The following is a 23,785-nucleotide window of genomic DNA, read 5'->3' as shown; positions in this document are numbered from 1 at the left end:
GACATAAATACCTGTTTTCTGAATTTGTTGATATTTAAAATAGGATCCGTACACAAACTAAATGAAACTAAAAATTCAGTTCTTGGTATTCTGCTAGACCTTGCATTTCTTTGTATTACTATTTGCACCATTAAAAATATATATAAATACATATTTTAAAAAGTTCTGGGCCAGGCGCAGTGGCTCACACCTGTAAGCCCAGCACTTGGGGAGGCCGAGGTGGGCAGATCACCTGAGGTTGGGAGTTTAAGACCAGTCTGACCAATATGGAGAAACCCCCTCTCTACTAAAAATACAAAAGTAGCCGGGTATGGTGGCACATGGCTGTAATCCCAGCTACTTGGAAGGCTGAGGCAGGAGAATCGCTTGAACCCAGGAGACAGAGGTTGCAGTGAGCCAAGATCGCGGGCTACTGCACTCCAGTCTGGGCAACGAGAGCGAAATTCCGTTCAAAAAAAAAAAAAAGAAAGAAAGAAAGAAAAGAAAAGAAAAAAAAGAAAAAAATTATCATGATGCATTAGCTTACATAAATATACATTGAAATTTAGGCCGGGCATGGTGGCTCACGCCTGTAATCCTAGCACGTTGGGATGCCAAGGCAGGCGGATCTCCTGAGCTCAGGAGATCGAGACAAGCCTCGGCAACATGGTAGAATCCCGTATCTACAAAAAATGGAAAAAATTAGCCGGGCGTGGTGGCGGGTGCCTGTGATCCCAGGTACTTGGTAGGCTGAGGTGGGAGGATAGCTTGAGCCCAGGAGGCCGAGGCTGCAGTGAGTTGAGATCTCACCACTGCACTCCAGCCTGAGTGACAATTGAAATTTAAATAGTATTAGGGACAAAAGGATGAATGAACACTGTTTAAAGAAATTCTGCATATTAGAATTCTGGAATACTTCCGCAGGCATTCTAAAGTCCTAAAACCTGTTGTTTTATGGATTCTAAAAGTCAGGTTTTGGTACAGTGGACTTCCAATTTTTTTTTTTCTTTTACTGAGGACATTGAAACTCATAGCACAGGATCTTGTGAGTCCACCCTGAAAATTAAAGAAAGTGGCTCGTTAGACTCTTCAGTCCTAAAGTATAATGTGAAATGAGAATGCATATTTATATCAGACAAATTTAGGCTTTGAATCTTGGCTTTGTCAAGCAGTATGTATTCTTGCTTAAGCTAATGTACCTTCCTTTTTGAGTCTTAGTTTTTTCATGTATAAAGCTGCAGATAGCCACGCATCTTTTTTGTTTGTTTGTTTGTTTGTTGGTTGGTTGGTTGGTTTTTTTTGAGATGGAGTTTAGCTCTTGCTTCCCAGACTGGAGTGCAATGGCGCGATCTTTCCTCACCGCGACTTCCGCCTCCTGGGTTCAAGCGATTCTCCTGCCTCAGCCTCCCGAGTAGCTGGGATTGCAGGCATGCGCCACCTCGCCTGGCTAATTTTGTATTTGTAGTAGAGACGGGGTTTCTCCATGTTGGTTAGGCTGATCGCGAACTCCGACCTCAGATTATCTGTCCGCCTCGGCCTCCCAAAGTGATGGAAATACAGGCGTGAGCCACCTCGCCTGGCCGGCAACGCATACTTTTAAAGGGATATGAAAGGGCTTGAAAAATATCCAGGAAAGAATTGGCCGTTGTTATTTGTTAAGCACAGTATTATTTCCAAAGGAACTCTTCCAAATTATCCCTGACCAAGCTACCACCCTTATTAAGAGATAGATTGGCCTCTTAGATTATATATCCCTTAGCTTTGCTCATGAATGGAGACAAAGGATTCATTTATCTAAAGGAATGAAAACAATTGCCCTTGAAGTTAGTGGATTCGTGCACCTAAAATAATGGCCTGCATATGGTACCAATCAAACCTTTTATTTCTTGCATATTTTGCAGACAATATGATTTTCAAATACAGGTTGTATGGAATCAAGTGAACCATCTTTAGGAGAAGACTGATTTTTAGTACTCTTTATGTAAGATTATTTGGCAGAGCCCAGATTTGAACTAAGGAGATTGTCTTTAGAGCCATACACTTGTTCAGGACATAGTGAATATTCAGAGATAAAACCAGTGTAGAAATTAGTATCAGGGCTATATCATTAACAAGATTCTATCACTTGATTTGCCTTTTTTTTTTTTTTTTTTGGTGTGTGTATCTCTTCTATAAAGAAATAGCTATGCTGTGAATGCCTACATATTTGTTGAACAAACTTTTTTTTTTTTTTTTTAATTAGAAACTGGATAACAAGAGAGAATAAGAAAAAATGTTCTGCATTTGTTAAATTTCCATGGAGGTAAAGGAAGATTTTACAAGCTAAAAAATATGGGGGGGGGGGGAGGGAAGGACATTTCTTTATCTTCTGTAGTATTGATAAATAACGTATTTCCAGAAGATTATCCATCACATCAATGTTTTCAGGTTTACTTGTATCAATTTGAGGAAAGTAGTCTATCATGACACTTTTAACTGATTAGGATATACCGTATTACCAAAAATAGCAAAAGCATATTACCAAGGTTTATGATGTGTATAACAGAAAGAAAATCCTTAATTTTTTTTTTTTGGTGTGTAGAAAAAAGTGTTTTTTTGGAAAAATTCTCCCATATAATCTGAGAACAATATAATTCTTATTAAATGTATGCTTAATTGCCTATTAGATAATTTGCTAATTTATGTGATATACCTGGTAACTTTTGGTTTATTAATCTAAATTTTAAAAAGTTCATCAATAATTAATAATAACACAAAAGTTTAATAAGATTAACTGGAAAGTACATAATATCTACAGTAAAATTAAATCAAAATTTGGGAAAAATAATTTCCCCTTCTTTGAGAAGCACTCATTTAAATCGTATACATGCATAGCCATGGCAGAACACCCACCACATACTGAGTGTTGAAACTGTCAAAGCTGGCAGCCAAGGCTAAATCCTGCAGCATGGCTGTACTCTGATAACAGACTACAGGTCTTCTCTCTGATATTTAGTTTTAATTTTAAAAGTAATTTTTATCAGTGAAACCAAGAGTGAATGATAAAGATAATAGACAAAGTAAAACAAAATTCAGGCAGAGGTTAAAGAAGTCCAACTTTATTAATTTTTTGTATTGAAGTATGATATTGAAATAATATTTTACCATATTTTCCATGAACCTTGCCAGAAAATATATTTGGGATAATTAATAGTGTTATACATATTACTACAAAGGAAGTAAGGACTCTTCATTTTCAATCCTAATGACCTTGAACAAGTAACTTCATTTCTCTGGATCTCATTTTCTTTTCTTTTTCTTTCTTTTCTTTTTTTTTTTTTTTTTTTGACATGGAGTCTCCCCAGGCAGGGGTGCAATGGCGCAATCTTGGCTCACTACAGGCAGGGGTGCAATGGCACGATCTTGGCTCACTGCAACCTCTGCCTCCTGGTTTCAGATGTTTCTCCTGCCTCAGCCGCCTGAGTAGCTGGGATTACAGGCACCAGCCACCACATTCGGTTAATTTTTGTATTTTTTATCTTAGTGGAGATGGAGTTTCGCCATGTTGGCCAGGCTGGTCTCGAACTCCTGGCCTCAGGTGATCCAACTGCCTCAGTGTCCCAAAATGCTAGGATTACAGGTGTGAGCCACGGACCCGGCTGGATCTAATTATTCTCACCAGAGGATGGAATTAGATCACTATTTTTCTAACAGTGCTCTGTAGAGTCCTACAGATCAGAAATGCTTTTTATTCTCCCACACAATTCTGATTTTGTATTTTATCCAGTAGTTGCACGCTTGGAATGTATTTAGATACTTTCATAAAGTAAAGGTTTGAAAAGCCCCTGGTCTAGATTATGTCTGAAATTCCTTTAGTTTTAACATTTTATGAGCCATTTATTTTTTTTTCCTAATTCCTATACTTGAGTCAGACACAGGAATTACCATACGAATTTTGTGCTTTTCCACTTCTGGAACTGCCTTGTACTCCAGACTTTTCATGGAATATCCATCTGCTCTTCTTACTAGTCGAAATTCCATTTGTTTTTCAAGGTCCAACTCTGGCTGTCCCTGAGATGGATTGAATTATCAGCCAGGAAAAAAACTTTCTTTCCCTGGGATTTTGAAAACAGTAGGTTAGTATTATTTTTGAGACACTTACCTGTTCTTTGTTCTGTTATGGATGCTATGTACTTGATGAGTTTCTGTCATTCTTACAGGAACTGGGCAAATCTGATAAGCAAGAGTAGGGCAATGAATGTAAGATAATGGTGGGAGCTCAGGGCACTTTCTAGGATGTACACATTTCATCAAGTGGGGGTGTCACAGCCTTAATGAGATTTCTCTCATTAAGGAAATCTCATTAAGGTCCACAGGGAAATTTAAGATCAACACGACCAAATTCTATTTCAATAAAAATTGTGCATCTAAATTTTTAGAGAAATTTTTGACATCTGAAAACTCATTTATAAAAATAAAAACGTAAAATGCCCAAACAAAAAAAAATTATGTAATGGCCACTAGTACGCACCTCTGGTCTGCATACCCTGTGCCTGTCTTCATCCTCTAACGTAAACATAATCTGCTGCACCTTTGTTCAGGAAAATTTTGTGAATTTTGTTGGAAATGTTCAGATAGCCTTTTTATGTAAGCTTGAATAAAATCATGACACTGAATTTTTTAAAAATCTAGTGCAAACGACTGTCAAGAGCAATATGACAATGTCCTCAAGAAAATCAAGTGGTTAAGTGGATCATCCTCAAATTTAAAATCTTTTGGTCTCACCCTCAGAATGTCCCCTACTTGAGGCTTCGCAGTGTAAAAGCCTTCCTGAGTAAAAATGAGATTAAGGAACATTTCACAGTGCCTTAAGCAGCAGATAGATTAATTAGTTGCCTAGAAAAAATTAAAAGTCTCATCTGGAAATTTGGAAGGATTTTAATGAGACCTCTTTGTATTGATCTTGAAAGATATAGTTTGTATTAAAAACCTCCCCTCCCCTCTCCCCTCCCTTCCTCCCTCCCCTCCCCACTCCTCCCCTCCATCTTCTCCCTTCCGCTCCTTTTTCAGAAGGAGTCTCTGTCACCCAGGCTGGAAGTGCAGTGGCACAATCTGCTCACTGCAACCTCCACTTCCCAGGTTCAAGCGATTCTCCTGCCTTAGCCTCCCGAGTAGCTGGGACTACAGGCTCGCGCCACGATGCTCAGCTAATTTTTGTATTTTTTTATAGAGATGGGGGTTTTACCATTTTGCCCAGGCTGGTCTTGAATTCCTGACCTCAGGTGACCTGCCTGCCTTGGCCTCCCAAAGTGCTGGGATTACAGGTGTGAGCCACCGCCCCCTGCCCACCCCCCCCCCACCCCCGCTGGTTTTTGTTTTGTTTTGTTTTGGATACTTTCCTGATCACCTTTTGATGTTTGTCACTAGAACACTGACAAGTTTATATTCTTTTAAATACTGCTTGCTGGTCATCATGCTTGCTTTTTCCTTATTAAGAATATGTGTGAATTTTAATCTGTAAAAACAAAATTTGATGCAGTCATATCTTGATTCTATATCTAACAGCAGTAGTGTTTATAACATATTTACACCATTGTTTTATTATTGTTGGCTGAAGTAATTCCTAGTTAACTTTTCACTTTCTGGTTAAAATTGGAATCTAGTTGCTTGTTCTGTTTATCACTAAATAACAGAGTATTCAGTAGTGACTGAATATTAGGAGGGACAATTGAACACTTTTAAACTCAATGTCATGTGAAGTGAACATGCTCAGGGATCATGAAATAAATTTTGAAATGATTTGTTTATAATAAAACAGCTCTTTAATGAGGAAATGGACAATAGCATGTTACATTTTGCTAAAATAAATATAAAATGGATTATATTTCTACAAATAATGAATGTTGCTATATTAAAATACTTATTCATTTATTTCAAATAAGTCACTTTAAAAAAAAAAAATTTATCTTAATAAATTAGTCAAGGGATGGTTACCTTCTCTTTTCAATGCAAATGTAATTCTTTAAGTGGTTTTCATGCCCAGGGCATGACTGCATTTCTCTGCATCTTTTCTCTTTAATGCGGCTGTTAACATTAAGCAAGCAGAGGTGTTCTCTTGTTAAAAAGGAACAATCCACCCAGAGAAGTTCCCTCTGGTGCTCGGCCCCTCCCTGCACTCACGTCTGCAGTGAGGCCATTTCTTTTCTCAGCTTTTGTTACACTGCCCCCTGCATCTCGCCAAGTGGACTCGCAGTCTAAATTGTTCAGATTTCTCAACTTTTTTTCTCCGTAAAATGTAAACATACCATTGGTGCAACTCTTCCTTGAAGTTTAATTTCGTGTATTTAATGCTGGGCTTAGGTAAGTGAAACATCCACTCTCTAAAACTGAGAGAAATCATTCATTTAAATAGAATGTATACAAATACTGTAAAAACTGTGTATCAAATAGCTCTTAAAATTTATTATAATAACACTTATTAAGGATTAGACAAGGTGATATCTTAGCAAGTGTTATTAGTTATAGTTTCTTAGGTATATTATCTCTGTGTTGATATGTCTCGATCAATAATAATCAGCACTGATATAACTGACCTTTTAGTACAGTTTGCTATACACATGGACACTTTCACATAAAATACTTTATGAATTATCACAACTTTATTAGTAGTAGTATTACTGATTCAAAAGTAAAGTTAAAGAATATTCAAGTTAGAGAAGCCAAGTAGATGGCTGCTTTTCAGAACGTAAATTTTTATTGTTTTAATGAAAGAAAATTTGGCAAAATTGGCAATGTATTTTCCTTTTGTCCCAGTGTGTCATGAAGAAGAATTTTAAGTAAATTAGAATGTTTAGCTCAGCATTTCTTTAAATAGAAATTATTAGAAACTAATCACGTGACTAAATAGGAGCATGGCTAAATATAGTATGGTCCAACTTCATGATGAGCAATAAACAGTCATTACAAATCATGTTTTCAGTAAAATGGAAAAGTGCTCTCAGGTTAATAATAATTGAAAAGAGTGGGCCAGGCGCGGTGTCTCACACCTGTAATCCCAACACTTTGGGAGGCTGAGGCTGGCGGATCACAAGGTCAGGATATCGAGGTCATCCTGGCTAACATGGTGAAACCCCGTCTCTACTAAAAATACAAAAAAAAAAAATTAGCTGGGCATGGTGGCAGGCGCCTGTAGTCGCAGCTACTTGGGAGGCTGAGGCAGGAGAATGGCATGAACCTGGGAGGCGGAGCTTGCAGTGAGCCGGGATTGTGCCACTCACTGCATTCCAGCCTGGGTGACAGAGCGAGACTCCGTCTAAAAAAAAAAAAAAAGATAATATTTAGAAATGTATAGCGCTTCTGATTGCAATTTTGGAAACATATCTTTGAGTTCTGAGCCAAAGTACTCCAGTGCACAAGGCTTCTGCCCATCTCAAGGGCCTCCCTGGTAAATTCTCTTGATCCTCCTCTTTGCCTGGCTACTTCTTCAGTTTCCAGGAAAGTCCTTGCTGATCTACAGGGCACTTCAGACCACATTATGTTCCCCAGTTACATGTTCTCATAAAACTCTAATTTTCCTTCATAGTATATATTATGATTACAATTAATCACCTTGTGGTATCTTTCAAACGTCTGTCTTCCCCAATAGACTATCAGCTTCACTGAAGCAGTAACTGTGTTCTTATTTACTCAATGCCTGTCCCAGTGACTGGGACATAGAATGAGCTCTGTAAACATTTGTTGAGGAAATGAACAAATGAGTGAATTGCAAGGCACTCTCTGAGCACTTTTGACATAATTTCATTGAGACTCCACCAAAAACTTATGAAGTAGAAACCATATTTATTACATTTTATGGATAAGGAAACTAAATTGTAAAGAAAGAAAATTGGCCAGAGTTATATAGTAAGCGGACAGCTCCAATGTAAACCTGACATCTCTGAATGTTGTGCACAAGTTCTTAGCCGCCAATTGTAAGTGCTTGTACTGAATGTAACTAAGATAACTATATTTAAATGGTCAACTTTGTAGGTCAAATATGCAGAAATATTACAAATCTTTATATTAATTTGTTAATAAATTTATAACCATGTTAAATTCTGAAGAAAATATATAAAAAAGGAAATGGTGGTAGAATTGCACTGGTTCGTATTTTTTGCGCACAATTCTACATTTCCCAAATTCCCTATACCAAGTACTTATCATTTTCTATAAAAAGGAAGAAAACCATTAAAATCTATTCACCTTAGCATGTTGGAGCTAGGTTTCAAGTGTAAATATTTTGACATCAAACTCCAAAGAGTTTTCACTCAGCAAAAGAGAAAAGTTGATCACTCTCTTGTGAATTGGCCCGCAATTTACAGTTAATTTTTCTGAATAATTTAACCCAAAATCAATGTCAAAAATATATTTTAAACTTTTTCAATGTAAAATTTTATGTAAAAGACTTCACAATAGATAGCTACATTAAACCTATACCATAGGAACTGTTAATTAAAACTTTGAGCTGATTGAATATATTTCTTTCTATGCATAACTTTTATGCTTTTTGACATTTCCCTAATCACCAATACTGACTAGTAATCAAATTTGTATCATTCAGTTTTAAAGATACCTATTTTATTTATTTTAAACTTCAATATTTAAGATAAACTTGCCTTTCAAAAGTTAATTTTGTTTTTGAAACTCACCAAAGCAACACATAATTTAAAATCTATCTCTATAGATTTCCTCTTATACTTTTTATTTTGGTTTACCTTCCAGTGATTACTGCCTTGACTGCCCCTGCTCTTGAAGTAAGTACATATGAACAAGGACCCTGAAAAACTCTGGGCTCAAATTGCTCTAGTTTTTTAGATATTTTTGATGGGACAGGGGCATGTATTTTAAGATATAGCATTTGATAGTCTTTGGAGTTAAGTCATGCTGCCGACACAGATTCTAATGGCTGTTGCAGACACTAGCTTCCCCACTAGGTCTGCTCTAGCTGCCAACCATAGCCTTCATCCAAAGCATCAGATGTCAGCCCTGAATGATTATATAGGGCCCGTTTTTATTCAGGCCTTAATGTCAAACTTATGGATGAATGAATGACGGAATGAATTACAATCCCTGCCTTAACTGGATTCTTAATTTCTAGCTCGTCTTTCTTGATCATCACATTTGACTTCTTGACCTTAACCTTACAAATGAAACTGGCTGTCCTTCCTAAGGACATTGTCCCTGTGATCGGCCTTGGCCAAATAATTTTCTTTTAAGTTTTCTGCATGTCTTAAAGTATAAGTCTTCATTGTTCCTCTTATAGAGACCTCAACATGCTTTCTGCTTGAACCTTAACAGTACCTTTTGTTATATTTTAATAACCAGATTTGAGTAACATGATTTGGTCATCTTTGTTTTCCCTTCATTGATCATACACATGTTGAATCTGTATAATGTACAAAGTAGTAAGCTAAGCCTTTAGGAAGAAAATAGGATACCTATAAACAATAGTCCTTGCCTAACAGTATTTCACACTTTAGTTAAATTAGTAATAATTACTGTAGTAAATCAATTTCATACAGAAATCAATTTCAGTTCATCTGTACCTTTGTAGATGGAAGCTGACCAAATTCAAGCAAAAAACAAACAAACAAAAATTTTCTACACTTAAAGGTTAAAGTTGATTTTGGAATTTCACTTTCCAAAAGTGAATTTTAAAACTGAGTAGCTGGGCATGGTGGTTCATGCCTGTAATCCCAGCACTTTGAGAGGTTGAGCCGGGAGGATCTCTTGAGCCTAGGAGTTTGAGACCACCTGGGCAACATAATGAGACCCCATGTCTACAAAAAAATAAAAAATTAGCTGTGTGTGGTGGCATGTGCCTATGGTCTCAGCAATGTGGGAAGCTGAGGCAGGAGGATCACTTGAGCCCGGGAGATTGAGGTGGCAGTGAGCCATGATCACCCCACTTGCACTCCAACATGTGTGACAGAATGAGACCCTGTCTAAAAAATAAAAACATAAAAAATAAATAAGAAAAAACTGGATAAAGTTAAAATTCCACTTATTCCAACAATTCAAAAATTGGTAAATATTAAAAACCCAGTTGTTTACTCATTTCTGAATAATATAAATGCTTTAAAACTTGACAAACTTTATATTTCACTCTAACAATATTTATCTTGGGACAGGCTCTTTTTGCCAATTTGCAGACAGGTTTTTCTTTTACACGTAACTGTATGTGTGGATCAGCGAATCTTTTTTTTTTTTTTTTAAGTTTAACATGCCGTTGGCTCTAGAAGCTGCCATGTTTAAGACTTTCAGGATAGATACATATTTGATCTTTTATATTTATTGTTTGGTTTGTACACATAATATCACTGATCTGCTCAACAAATCTTTAATGGCTTCCAATCATTCATATAAACAAATCTGAAATTTTCTGTCTAGCTCTCTCTAAACCCTCCATAAAATAGTCCCCCTCTTACTATCCAATCACACCTTTCACATATCCTTTCAAACACTAATTATTTGCCTTTCTTCAACCCAAAAGTCTTCTTTTCTTTTGCCCACCAATCAAAATCTACCTATTTTTTAAAGCCCACCTTAGAACCGGTTTCATGATCACTCCAGTTCTCAGTTACAAATTTTCCTCTGAATTTCAGGACTAACTAGAATTAGAATAATTTCTTTTCTCACTTGCTGATGCTAATTAAGATTATCAATATTTCCCTCCACAAAGATTGACTCCTTGTATTAGTTCATTCTCATGCTGCTATAAGGACTTACCTGAAACTGGGTAATTTATAAAAGAAAGAGATTTGACTCACAGTTCCTCAGGGATGGGAGGCCTCAGGAAACTCACAATCATGGTGGAAGGGGAAGCAAACACAGCCTTCTTCACTTGGCAGCAGCAAGGAGAAGGGCCAAGGAAAAGAGGAAAAGCCCCTTATAAAGCCATCAGATCTCTTGAGAACTCACTATTACAAGAACAGCATGAGGGTAACCATCCCTATGATTCACTTACCTCCCACCAGATCCCTCCCACATGTGGGGATTATGAAAACTACAATTCAAAATGAGATTTGGGTGAGGATACAGGCAAACCATATCACTCCTTGAGGGTAAGAACACTGTTTTATATTTTTCTTTATGTCTTTAGACTCTAGAAACAAGGGTCACTTATTAGGTAGTTTAGAAATCGCTGTTGTTAAATGTAATTTGACAAAATTGGTTATTGAACTTTCTTTTCTTTTGCCTTTTTTTTTTTTTTCTTTTTTGAGATGGAGTCTCACTTTGTTGTCCAGGCTGGAGTACAGTGGCATGATCTTGGCTCACCGCAACCTTTGCCTCCCAGGATCAAGCAATTCTCCTGCCTCAGCCTTCTGAGTAGCTGGGACTACAGGTGTGTGCCACCATGCCTGGCTAATTTTTTGGTATTTTTAGTAGAGACAGCGATTCACCATGTTGACCAGGCTGGTCTTGAACTTCTGACCTCAAGCAATCTGCCCACCTCAACCTCCCAAAATGCTGAGATTACAGGCATGAGCCACTGTGCTCGGCCTCATTGGACATTTTGGACAATAAGCTTAGAACCATACAATCTTTCTTAGGACTTAACACCATTAGGGACTTTAGGGATTAACATAGGAAATTCTTCATTTTACAAATGAGAAAATTGCGATTTACATGGGGACAGTCTGGATCAGCCATTGTTAATAGCCTTTATCTCAGTATCTTTGATAGCCTTTCTCATTCTATTTCCTCAAATTTAAAAAATGGAATATAGGGAGTGTGATATTTTCTGCCTGTTAAAAAGTATGAAAAGGCACTGTTTCCTCCTTGGTTTAGTCAGAAAAGCAGAAAACACTTCAGGAGTTTGAAGTAGAAGGGATTTAATTCCAGGAACAAAATGCTCACAAAACTAATGGAAGACCTGGAGAAACAGAATCCAGGAAAGACCACTGTTAGCTTTTAGGCTCACCACTCACTTTGGTGAGTCAAGAAGCTCCCAGCACTGATCAAAGAAAAGGCCTCCAATATGGAGGTGGCTGAATTCCAGAAAAATAACCCAGAAGCCACAATAGCATCTCATATTTGGTGGAGCCATGTGTTTATTCACCTGCAGTTACTGGAGGAATGGTAAAGCTCCTGCCTTTCTTCCACCTTCCAAATTTTACCTGAGTACTTCTAAATGGCAGAACATGTTTTGGAAAGAAAACTTATTTTTTAATGTATTAGCATCTTAGTTATTTATCTCAATGGTTTGGTGCCTTTCAATTTAAGGGCACATGCTCCTAAACATGTCAATAGCTCACAAATTATCAATCTGCTCTAATACTAAACAGTAATTGATGTTTATAATAATAGAATTATTAGTGCTGGAAGACACTAGAGATAAACTGAACCTCATCTTCTCATTTAAAAGACTCAAGTCACATACCAATGGTGTTGAAGAGCCAACCTTTTTGACCTACCTCCATGGCCCAGATGGAGTGTTTTCCTGTTATACCTGTCTCTGAATTTGCCTACTGCTTTGTACTTACATTCAGTTGAACTCTATAACTTTCTGATTTAATAAGGATTTAAACTACCTAATTATTTACTGCTAAGACCATAGTTAAGTTTTATAAGACACTTCAAAAAATTGTACGTAGGGACATACACACAGGTGTAAACTAAAAGGGAGTTTAGATTGCTCATTGCTCTTCCAAGGTGAAATCACCATTTTATCTGATGACTTACAAATGAAAAATTTGACCAAGAAATCTATTTAGTCAGATTTCTCAATGTCGTGAATGATCCTCCTGGTAACCAGACATTATGTCTGTCATGACATGACCACTTATTTCATGTTGACTTGTTGTTCTGTATGGAACTTCCTGTGGCACTAGAGTTTTCTTAAGTATAAACCATTCCAAAATCACACTGTTATTATGGGTTGCTTTGTACTCAGACTCTCTAGTATTCCTTTTGGGCTATTGGTCTTTCAACGGGCAGTTAGGGGATTAAAGTAAATCATTTAATCCATGCAGCATGTCACTCAATAGTATACTTTTGGAAATTGTTTCCACAGGAGCACCGGCGAAAGCAGCCAGTCTGAGATATTGACACTATAGAAAAAACTGACAGCTTACTCCTTGTATTGATTCTACTCTTCTCTACAAATATAGACTCCGTTCCCTACCACAGCCTTGTAAGTGGTGCCTGCTGAGGCTGCTAAATTGCTTTGTAAATTATTTATTACTTGGACACCTTGTAAAGATCTCTTTCCTTCTTGTCTGACTTGCTTGTGCTTTCATACATACTAAAGGTCTCAAAGTGTACACTGACCACAGCCTTCTTAGGAAATCCTTTCCTTCCCATCGTTTATTACAAATAATGGTTTTCCTTGCCCATATTATGATTATGCCTTTTGTCATTGGTTTTTATTTCTGATCTATTGCTTACAAAATATCATAAAAGTTTATATGCACATGTTTGGAGGCTGGCACTGGGCAATTAATTAGCACATTCTCAAGTTAGAAAGTTTGAAGTACTTAAAGAACATTTATTTAATGATGGAAAAGAATTTCTGTTAATAAAAACTGTTTATCAGAGCAAATGAACATCTTTAATTTATTCACACTTATGTAGTAGAGTCAACGTTCTGAAAAAAGATGGCAAGTATTTTCTCTCTTCCCTTGATTATTTCTTCTTAGGTTTTATTTTATGATTTTCTGAAGAATTTTAAAAATGTTCATAATGTAGATAATAAAAACAATATTTTTTATCCAGTAAAAAAACAATTTGAGCAGATTGTGATTGTTCACTGTCAGCTAACTGAAACCATATACTCACATATAAAATACTCAATAGAAAATGTCTGTGCTTAATAATTTGCATTTTCCTCTCTCCCTCTCTTAGCTTCCTATATTAGTCGGCTCAGCACTAGTATAAATTTGATGATTTAGGTCCAGAGTTATTTCAGTGCCTCTTAAAGTTTGGAAATCCAAGAAGCTACTCCTCTCATCCATCCCTCAAAATTCATTAGCTTGTGTTTGGAAAGTACAAGGTTTTCAATCTCGTCTCTGCCATTTATGAGTTCTGTGACTTTAAGCAAGTAAATTAGCCCTCATAAACATCAACTTCTACTACAAAGTAGTAATAATAATAGTAATTATATCTATCCTAAGGATTATTGGAAAAATAAATGTGATATATTTGGAGTGTTAGAAGAGGCATCTATTAGGTATCAGTGATGTTTACAACATGTTGCTGATACAAAATTTTTTTACTTAAGGATTTAAATTTATGATAATTATATTTTATACAATACCAATAAATACATGTTGAGAATAAAAAATGTAGTTAGTAATTATACACTAAAATCATAGTATCTTGTAGGCAACTTTTTTAAGTCATAGAAATTTGAGAAGCACAAAAACGCACTTCTAAAATCACTGTAATTCTTTTTCTTTTCTTACCTTTTTTCTTTTTCTTTTCTTTTCTTTTTTTTTTTTTTTTAAAGACAGGGTCTGGCTGTGTTGCCCAGGCTGGAGTGCAGTGGTGCGATCTCTGCTCACTGCAACCTCTGCCCTCCGGGGTTCAAGCAATTCTCATGCCTCAGCCTCCCAAGTAGCTAGTATTACAGGCATATGCCACCACAGCCAGCTAATTTTTGTGTTTTTAGTAAAGAAGGAGTTTCTTCTCCATGTTGGCCAGGCTTGTCTCAAATACCTGACCTCAGGTGATCCACCCATCTCGGCCTCCCAAAGTGCTGAGATTACAGGCGTGAGCCACCGCATCCGGCCAGATGACTGTAATTCTCATTGAAATGGGAACTGCAAGTGGCTTAGAGGACTAAGGATTAGACCATGAAGATTTATAAACAGAAGAGTCCAGCTATTTCTAGACAGGCCACTGTGGTTAAGAGATGGGCACACAAAGAACAATGCTTGACCCAAACAAGCGGTTTTAGACAGTGAGGTCCTTAGCCGGAAGCTTGAAGTCTATTTCAATAATATCCTCTCCAGGCCAGGTTTACTCCAGAGCTGTGCTGGTTTTCTTGTACACTGCTTTGTGCTAGCACATATTGCTATGACTTTATTTCACTCTTCCCTTGCATACTGAAGGTAATCGCCTTTAAGATGAGTTTTCTACACCTGTTTTCATACTCAATTCCTGGCTTGAAATGCTTCTTAACATTATTCCAATGTTTCAAAGCCCAGTTCAAATACCACGTCCCCACACTGATCTAGTCATTCTTACTACCACCTGCTTGTTTCCTCCTCTTCTAAATTCTATCAGTATTGATAGTATGAATTACCCTAAGTAGTGTCTGAGATCAGATAGAGTGTTATCTGGTTTAATAATTGTTTAATGTAAAACTATCTATTTAGCTAGAAACCTGTAGGAGCGGGAGGAATCTTAATGTAAGATTAAAGGAGAAACCAAAGCCTGGTTAAAGCAGAGTATTTTCAGATAAAATTCACGGTCTAGCGCCAGATGGGAGCATTATCCTGACCCCCGTATGTTTGCACATTTCACATATGTGTCCCATTCTCACCAATAATGATGGCCTTCACCACAACTTCTTTGTAGATTACATAACACTTGCACATAATTTATCTCATTTATTCCTGAAAGCAATTTTATGAGATTGGTCTCTTTATCCTCATTTTGCAGAGAAGAACCAAAGCCTAGAAGGGATTACAATGATTGGTCCTGAGTCACACTGAAGTCCATTACTTTTATTTTCTATCCATCCCAGCTGACCTTACACAGTGGCTCATCCCACCCTCACAGAAACCACTCGAGGAAGGCCAGAAAGATATTTCCGACTTTGATTTATAAGCAAGGAGGCTGATTTCTCTTGAGAAAAAGTGAAAGAAGAACTTCTCATCCAAGCAGTCTCTGTCTTTTCCCGTTTTGGAGCAGGGAGAGTGCAATTCTCTAAACAATAATATTGGTTTGACACAAAAAACAAGTGGAAGTCTGCACACCACTTTGTGCAAGAAATGCATGAGGGAACAGAGTTGGAATATGACTGAAATATATATATATGCATATATGCATACACACATATAAATACATAAGCAGTCATATACATATGAATCATAAAATACTTAAATATGTGTGAAAATAGGTATTGACAACATGTATATCTATCTTATTTTATATACATTTAGTAAAATTTGGGAAGAAGGGAAAATCTCATCACTGGACCAAATTTGTGGCAAACAATTTCAGAAAAGAAAGGAAGGTATATATCTGGAGGGAAAGGAACTATTAGACTGAACTATACTGAGTAGACTGAGTTTCATGTCCTGGGAAGAAATGAAGGCTGGTTGGACACGGGCTTCCCCATCCTGAAGAGTGCTTAGAAAAAGGCGTGCTTTCTTTCTCACAAAATGAATAATTGAGGCAAAAGCTATAAAGGCATATATAGCAAAATAGCTTTGCCAAATGTTTATACCATGGATATTCCCAACAAAAAGTGTAAGAGATGGTCCATTTGACTACATTCTTATAAATTCTTGGTATTGTAATTGAAAATAATAAAATGCTAGTTGGAAAAGTTAAAAAATTATTGTTTATAATGTTAAGTTCAGAATGAAAATTTTCTATATATTTGTTTACTAATTGCATTTCTTTTTCAAAAAAGTATACTTTAAATATATTTAAATTTTCTGTTTTATCTATTTTAACATCAGTGTTTTAAAATCAGTTATGTAAGCTTCATAGTGTTTTTTACCTGTTTAAACAATGTTTGGTAAGCCTATATCATTCCCACTGATTATTATATACAAGAATTAGAAAACTTTTTTGCTGAATCTGTTAATTTTATTAAGCTTGATTATGTTTTTATTGTTATTCTTTTTCAAAAAAAAAGTTTAAAAATTTGTCCCAAACAATTGGGGTACATTTTCTTTAATTTTCTCTGTTGTTACATTTTCCACTGCAAGCAAATTTGCAGACATATACATTAATGCCAAGTAATAGAATCTAGTTTCCATATATTAATACTTTTCCAGTGTCATATCTCTGAGCAGCATTGTATTGCTATTTTAAATAGTAATAGTATATATTAGGAAAACTGAATGATTTTAAACTTAGAGTTCATTCACAAAATTTACTAAGTTCATACTTTGCTGAAACAATTGTAGAGAAATCAGAGTTGTCTAAAACATCAAACCTTTCTGCAAAGAGAAGACAGTTAATGAGATTATAAATATGTATTCAATACATTAACAAGCAGCGTGAAATAAATGACAATAAAATTAGACAAAGCGTTGTTTTTACAGAGAGTAAGGAAAAAAGCCTCCACTCTCCCATACAACACACACAAACACACACACACACACACACACACACACACACACACACAGGTTGACAATACACAAGGAGACTAAGAAAAAAATCATGTGATAGACATGTGAAAATTTAAGTCATTTTTATTGCCTGAAATAATGAGATGAACATTAATAAGGTCTTTTATTACAGTTGCATAAATTGGGCTTTAATTTGTGACCATTGAGAATACTGCTCCAGACTAAGGATTAAATTTGTTTTTATTGAACGTAATAAATAAAGATTACACATTAAAATATTATGAATCACTTGCATTTAGAAACAGTCTTATCAAGGACCAGTATTGTGGTTTATTAGTTCTAGAAATTATTGCCTAGATTACTGCCTTGAACATAATAAGTGGTGATTATTTTTTTTGAATGAATGAATGGTAGCGAAATGTAATATTTGAAAGGACTGAATTTTAGGTAATACCAGTAATAGCATATGTAGAAATAAACATGCACTAAAATGCAGACTTATAGAAGAATATATTTATTTAACAATAAACATCTCTACTTTATAAAGGTAACCAAAGCAGTGTTTATTTAAATTGATTTTGAATTACGATCTGCTATCTATACGCAAGGTGATGTTTTTGGTGTTAAGGAAACTATAGCTTCATAGTTTGGTCTCCATCAATTAGTAAGTGATGCCAGTAGTACACTGGTATATCTCAACAAAAAACAAAACATTGAAGACAGAATAAGATGAATATGATAGAGAAAAAATGGCAGAGATTTTGGAACAAAATGACTTTTGCTTATTCTATTTATGCGTTTGCAACTGATTCACAGATTATGTTTCTAAAACTTATAGTATCCTCCTACTCTTCTCATTGTGTCATCTTTGAAATCACCAACAATGGTATTTCATATCATGCAAACTCATACAGAAAACTTTAATACAATTGTAATATCTCTGATTTTCCATTTTTAATATCTCCATGTGATGGCATTCACTATTATCACATTTATTATAGTTGTTAATGATGGGAAGTTATTATATTAAAGACGACTTTGGATTACTAACTTGTAATGTTTCTGTAGGCCTCAGAATTCACTGAACTGAGGAGCTAACAGGATCCTGACATTTAATTGTTTCTGCCTGAGCTTTCTGTCAACTTTGGAACTTGTGTAAGGCAAGTGTGATAACATACATAAAGACAGAACACTTTTAATTTTTTTTTTTTTAAGACAAAGTCTTCTCTGTTACCCAGGCTGGAGTGCAGTGGTGCCATCTTGGCTCACTGCAGCCTCCACCTCCCGAGTTCATGCAATTCTTGTGCCTCAGCCTCCCAAGTAGCTGAGCCCACAGGCCCAAGCCACCAGGCCTGGCTAATTTTTGTAGTTTTAGTAGAGACGAAGTTTCACCATGTTGGCCAGGCTGGTCTTGAACTCCTGGCCTCAAGTGATCTGCCCGCCTTGGCAGTTTTAATTTTTTATGACAAAATATTTGATACAAACACACACACTACATATGCAGTATAAAGAATAATACTGAAATAGGCACAATATAGCCCTTACCTTAATAAAGAAATGGAACAATATCAATATTTCTACATTTTTTGTCCCTATTATTGATCAATTATTTATTCTCTCCCTCTTCAACAAAGTCTTTAAATTTTGTGAGCTATTGTATTATAGTTATGAGCAGGTACTACTAATAACTAATAACTGAATGACAAAATATTCGTCGGAAAAATGTAATATCAAAGCTAATATTTAAAAATCTGTTACTTCTTTAAAAGTAGTGCATATTTAAATCCAATTTTAATATAAGTAATATGCAAAAAATTTGAGATATCCAGATAATTATTCTGCAAGAAGAGTAAATCAAATTTACCATAAAATGTACTTCTTAAAGATACTTTTTAAAAGTACTATTTTAGTTACGGTTATCCTTTATTCTTTTTTTCTTGTCATGAGCTCTTCCTGATACCTACTGGCAGGGTTCTAGTAGCTTCCTGAATATATCTTAATATAATAATTTTTTTCAACTCAGTGGATGTTACATTAGCTTCACAACACTGGAGGTCTTTTTGTTTATGTTTCCTGAGTCCATCAACCCTTAACTACTCACTCAAAAGCCTGACGTTACCAGTTTTTCTCAGGGTATTTTCTTTTTTTTTGTTTTGTTTTTTGTTTTTTTGAGACAGAGTCTCGCTCTGTCCCCCAGGCTGGAATGCAGTGGCGCGATCAGGGCTCACTGCAAGCTCCGCCTCCCACGTTCACGCCATTCTCTTGCCTCAGCCTCCGGAGTAGCTGGGACTACAGGCGCCCGCGGTCACGCACTGCTACTGTTGTTTTTTTTTTTTTTTTTTTTTTTTTTTTTAATCTTCAGTAGAGACGAGATTTCACCGTGTTAGCCAGGATGGTCTTGATCTCCTGACCTCGTGATCCGCCTGCCTTGGCCTCCCAAAGTGCTGGGATTACAGGCGTGAACCACTGCGCCCGGACTCTCAGGGCGTTTTCAAACTGCTAGTTATTTTAAATAGCCACCAGAATTCTCCATTTCATAACTTTCAGAGGGGATTTACTCCAAAATGTTGGATTTCTTAAAGAATCTTGCATCTCTTCTTACCACTTAATTTATAAAAAAAGAATCTCTCTACAAAGCTCAAGAACATAACTGGTTATCATGAAGGAGCTCCTATAATATTTGGTTTTTATTCCATGAAAATTAATAAGACTACAACCAGAAAAGTGGAAAAAAAGACATAGAAAACATAGAAGCATATGTAGAAATTATAATGAAGCAGCATCGAATACATTGTAACTATATATATATGTGTATATATATATAAATGGCATTAAAATATGCAAAGAAAGGTTTTGCTGTGGTTCTGATGACTGTCTAAAGATTTATGACTATGAGAAATGCAGTTTTTGGAAAAATGAAAAGCAGCAGTGTCTACTAGATTTAGAAACATTATCTTAACAACAAAATGCAAATTTTGTTGCGGAAAAGATATTTCCTTAGTTCCAATGCCCTATGATTCAGAAAAACCTAGTTGAGTAGGGTCTACAGCCCTTTGCTTGTTCCTTCCTAGCTTTGATGGGGTATGTAAATGCTGTGTAGAGGAGAAGGGCTTGAGGACTAAGGACCAAACAGGGTTGTATATTCTCTCTGTTTTAAAACATAATCTGTTTTCTCTATTGGCAGAAAAGGTGTGTGTTTGTGTTTGTGTTTTGGGGTTATTAAAATACATTTAATTCTGTCAGGCAGAGGACACCACATCTGATTCCTTGTAAAAGGAAGTCATAACTGCTGGACACATAGAGACCAGGAGAGGGCTAGATACTATACAGAAATTAAATGAAGTATAAAATACAATGTATAATACATCTAATAAATAATTTATTGAAGAAAAGGTAAAATAGTTTTGACCAGGTGCGGTGGCTCACGCCTGTAATCCCAACACTTTGTGAGGCCAAGGCAGGCGGTTCACGAGGTCAGGAGTTCGAGGTCAGTGTGGCCAACATGATGAAACCCGGTGTCTACTAAAAATACAAAAATTAGCTGGGTGTTGTGGTGGGCGCCTGTAATCCCAGCTACTCGGGAGGCTGAGGCAGGAGAATTGCTTGAACCCGAGAGGCAGAGGTTGCAGTGAGCCAAGCTCATGCCACTGCACTCCAGCCTGGGTGACAAAGCAAGACTCCATTTCAGAAAAAAAAGAAAGATAAAACGGTTTCATGTAGCTACCAAAGACGAGCAAATAATTATAAATTCAAGGCAGAAAGGCTTCATTTCATTTCAACTCGTATTATCATCAAATGCCTTTCTTCCTAGTTGTTCACTGATCTTTCCTAGATATCATGGATTTCTTTACAGTGCTGAAAAAAGAATCTCCCCAGATATTTCTATGTTCTCAGCTTTTGTTACTGTAGGTTAAGAGTTTATTTTTAAGATTCCTAGAATTTTTTTTAATTAAAAGAACATTCTTATGCTATGATAAGTCAGTTTAGAAACTAAACTTAAATTGCATTTAATATTATCCTGATGTCTTTGATTTTGTTATAAAATATTTCAAAAAATGTACAAACACTATTTAAAATTAACTGGAATATTATTAATATAGTATACATATTAATAGAGACCCTGCTGAAAACTTTAAAAGAAATTTGAAGTATTCATCCCACAGGAAAATGCTAGGACATTTGGGAACCACAAAGAATTTTTAAGTTCCATCATAGGATCCCTATCAACACACAAGACAAAAAAAAGACATGCTTAATGCAAGAGATACATATATTCTTGTCTTAACAACGTTATATATAAATCAAATTTCTCTAAATGAATAATATTTTTCTAATTATGACTCTTCATTTTGAGGTATATTATTCAAAACCCATATCCAATTTTTGGGTCTTCTACTAACTTGTTTGAAGTTAACAAGCAACAAAAAAGCAATGAAAGTTCACTAGGAACAGTGAAGTTTCATAACAAATTTGATAATCTAGAAGAAATGGACAAATTTCTAGGAAGACACAAAGTATCAAATCTGACTGAAGTAAAAATAGCAACTCTGAATAGGCTTATAATATGTAAAATAATTAAATTAGTGATCAAAAAAATTCCCACAAAAAAGCCTAGGATTGTATGACTTCACTGTTGAATTCGAACAAATATTTAAAGACAAATTATCACAAATTCTTTGAAAACACTTCCAGAAATTGAAGAGAAGGAAACACACTTATTATATGAGGCCAGTGTTACCCTGATAACAAAACCAGATGAAGACATCAAAAGAAAAAAAAATGGACAGACCAGTAATCTTATGAATATAAGTGCAAAAAATCCTCATCAAAATACGTACTAACAAGGCAAATACAACAACATAAAAAAAAAAAAAGGATTATCTTCCATAATCAAGTGGGCTTTATCTCACAAATGAAAGGTGGTTCAACATTAAAAAATCAATGCATACTAAAAGAATAAAGAACAAAAACCACGTGATCATCTCAGTAGAAAGAGAAAAAGCATTTTACAAAATACAACACACTTTTAAGAAAAAACACTTAAAACGTCAGAAATACAACTAAACTTTAGTAACCAAATAAAGTACATTTTTTGGCAAATTCATGTCAAACATCAAACAAATGCTGAAATATTTGGAGTCGGGGACAAGATAAGAATGTCTCTTTTTGCTACTTCTATTTAGCATTTTACTGGAGGTTCAAGCCAGGGCAACTAGGCAAGAAAAAGAAAGAAAAGGTGTCCAGATTGGAAAGGAAGAAGTAAAACTATGTCAATTTGCAGATGACATGATGTTTTATATAGAAAGCCCCAAGAAATCCCTCAGTAGCTATTCAAAATACTAAATGGGTTCAACAGAGTTGTAGGATAGATACAAGGTTAACATACAAAAATTAGTTTAATTTCTATACATTAGCAATCAACAATCAGAAGGTGAAATAAGAAAATAATTTCATTACCAATAGCTTTAAAATAATAAAGTACTATGAAACACATTTAACAAAAGAAATACAAGACTTGTACGCTAAAAACTGCAAACATTGTTGAGAGAAATAGAAGAATTACTTAATAATTGGAAAGACATCCCATGTTCATGAATTGAAAGATTTAATATACATGTAAGATGGCAATACTCTGCACAAATTGATCTGCATATTTAACATAGTCCTAACAAAATTCCAGTTGCCTTTTTTTTGCAGACCTTGACAAGCTGATAACAAAGTTCAGATGAAAATTCAAGAGACCCCAAATATGCAAAAAACAAAATTTAATAACAACAAAAAGAACACAGCTGAATGACTCACACTTTCTAATTTCAAAACTTATGACAAAGGTACAGTAATGAAAGCTGTACAGTCCTAATATAAGAATAGATATATAGATTAATGAAATAGAATTGAGAGTACAGTGGGGGAAAAGCCTCATAAGTTTATGATCAATTGATTTTGACAAGGGCACAAAGACAATTCAATTGAGAAGCAATAGTCTCTCCAAAAAATGGAGCCAGGACAACTGGAAATTTACATGCAAAAGAAAAATGTTGAATGCTTACCTGATATAACATACAAAAATTAACTAAAAGTGATCAATGACACAAATGTAACTGCTAGAACTATCAAACCCTTAAAAGAAAACATATTCATGAGCGTGTATTAAGCAATGGATTATTAGATATCACACTAAAGCACAAACTACAAAAGAAAAAATAAATTAGACTTCACCAAAATTAACCACTGTGCTTCAAAAGACATTATCAAGAAAGTAAAGAGACAATTTATCGAATGTGAGATAATGTTTATAAATCTTAGGTCTGATAAGGGTCTAGTATCCAGAATATATAAAGAACTCTTACACTGCAGCAATAATACAATGAAAGCTCAATCAAAAATGGGCAAAAGATTTTAATAGGGGTTACTTTAAAGACGATATATAAATGAACAGTAAGCACATGAAAAGATGTCCAACATCGTTAGTCATTAGGAAAATGCAATTTAAAACGATGAGATAATGCTTTACATCCCCCACAATGGCTATAATG

General features: G+C 35.5%; 1 protein-coding gene across 2 annotated transcripts in view; it reads left to right on the top strand.

Annotated features, from left to right (window-relative positions):
- Window positions 1-23,785, top strand: part of HNF4G (hepatocyte nuclear factor 4 gamma) — a 158,175-nt gene that overhangs the window by 65,731 nt on the left and 68,659 nt on the right. Inside the window, exon 2 of one of the 2 annotated variants that reach the window (XM_050800226.1) lies at window positions 13,013-13,132. The exons of the other annotated variant lie outside the window; for it this stretch is intronic. The gene's annotated coding sequence lies outside the window, so the exon portion shown is untranslated. The remainder of the gene's footprint in view (window positions 1-13,012; window positions 13,133-23,785) is intronic. 2 annotated transcript variants of the gene reach the window in all.

Source organism: Macaca thibetana, chromosome 8, assembly GCF_024542745.1.
Source record: "Macaca thibetana thibetana isolate TM-01 chromosome 8, ASM2454274v1, whole genome shotgun sequence".
NCBI classification, from domain to species: Eukaryota; Metazoa; Chordata; class Mammalia; order Primates; family Cercopithecidae; genus Macaca; species Macaca thibetana.
Note: the sequence above shows the minus strand (reverse complement) of the source record. Positions and strands in the feature narration are given on the sequence as shown.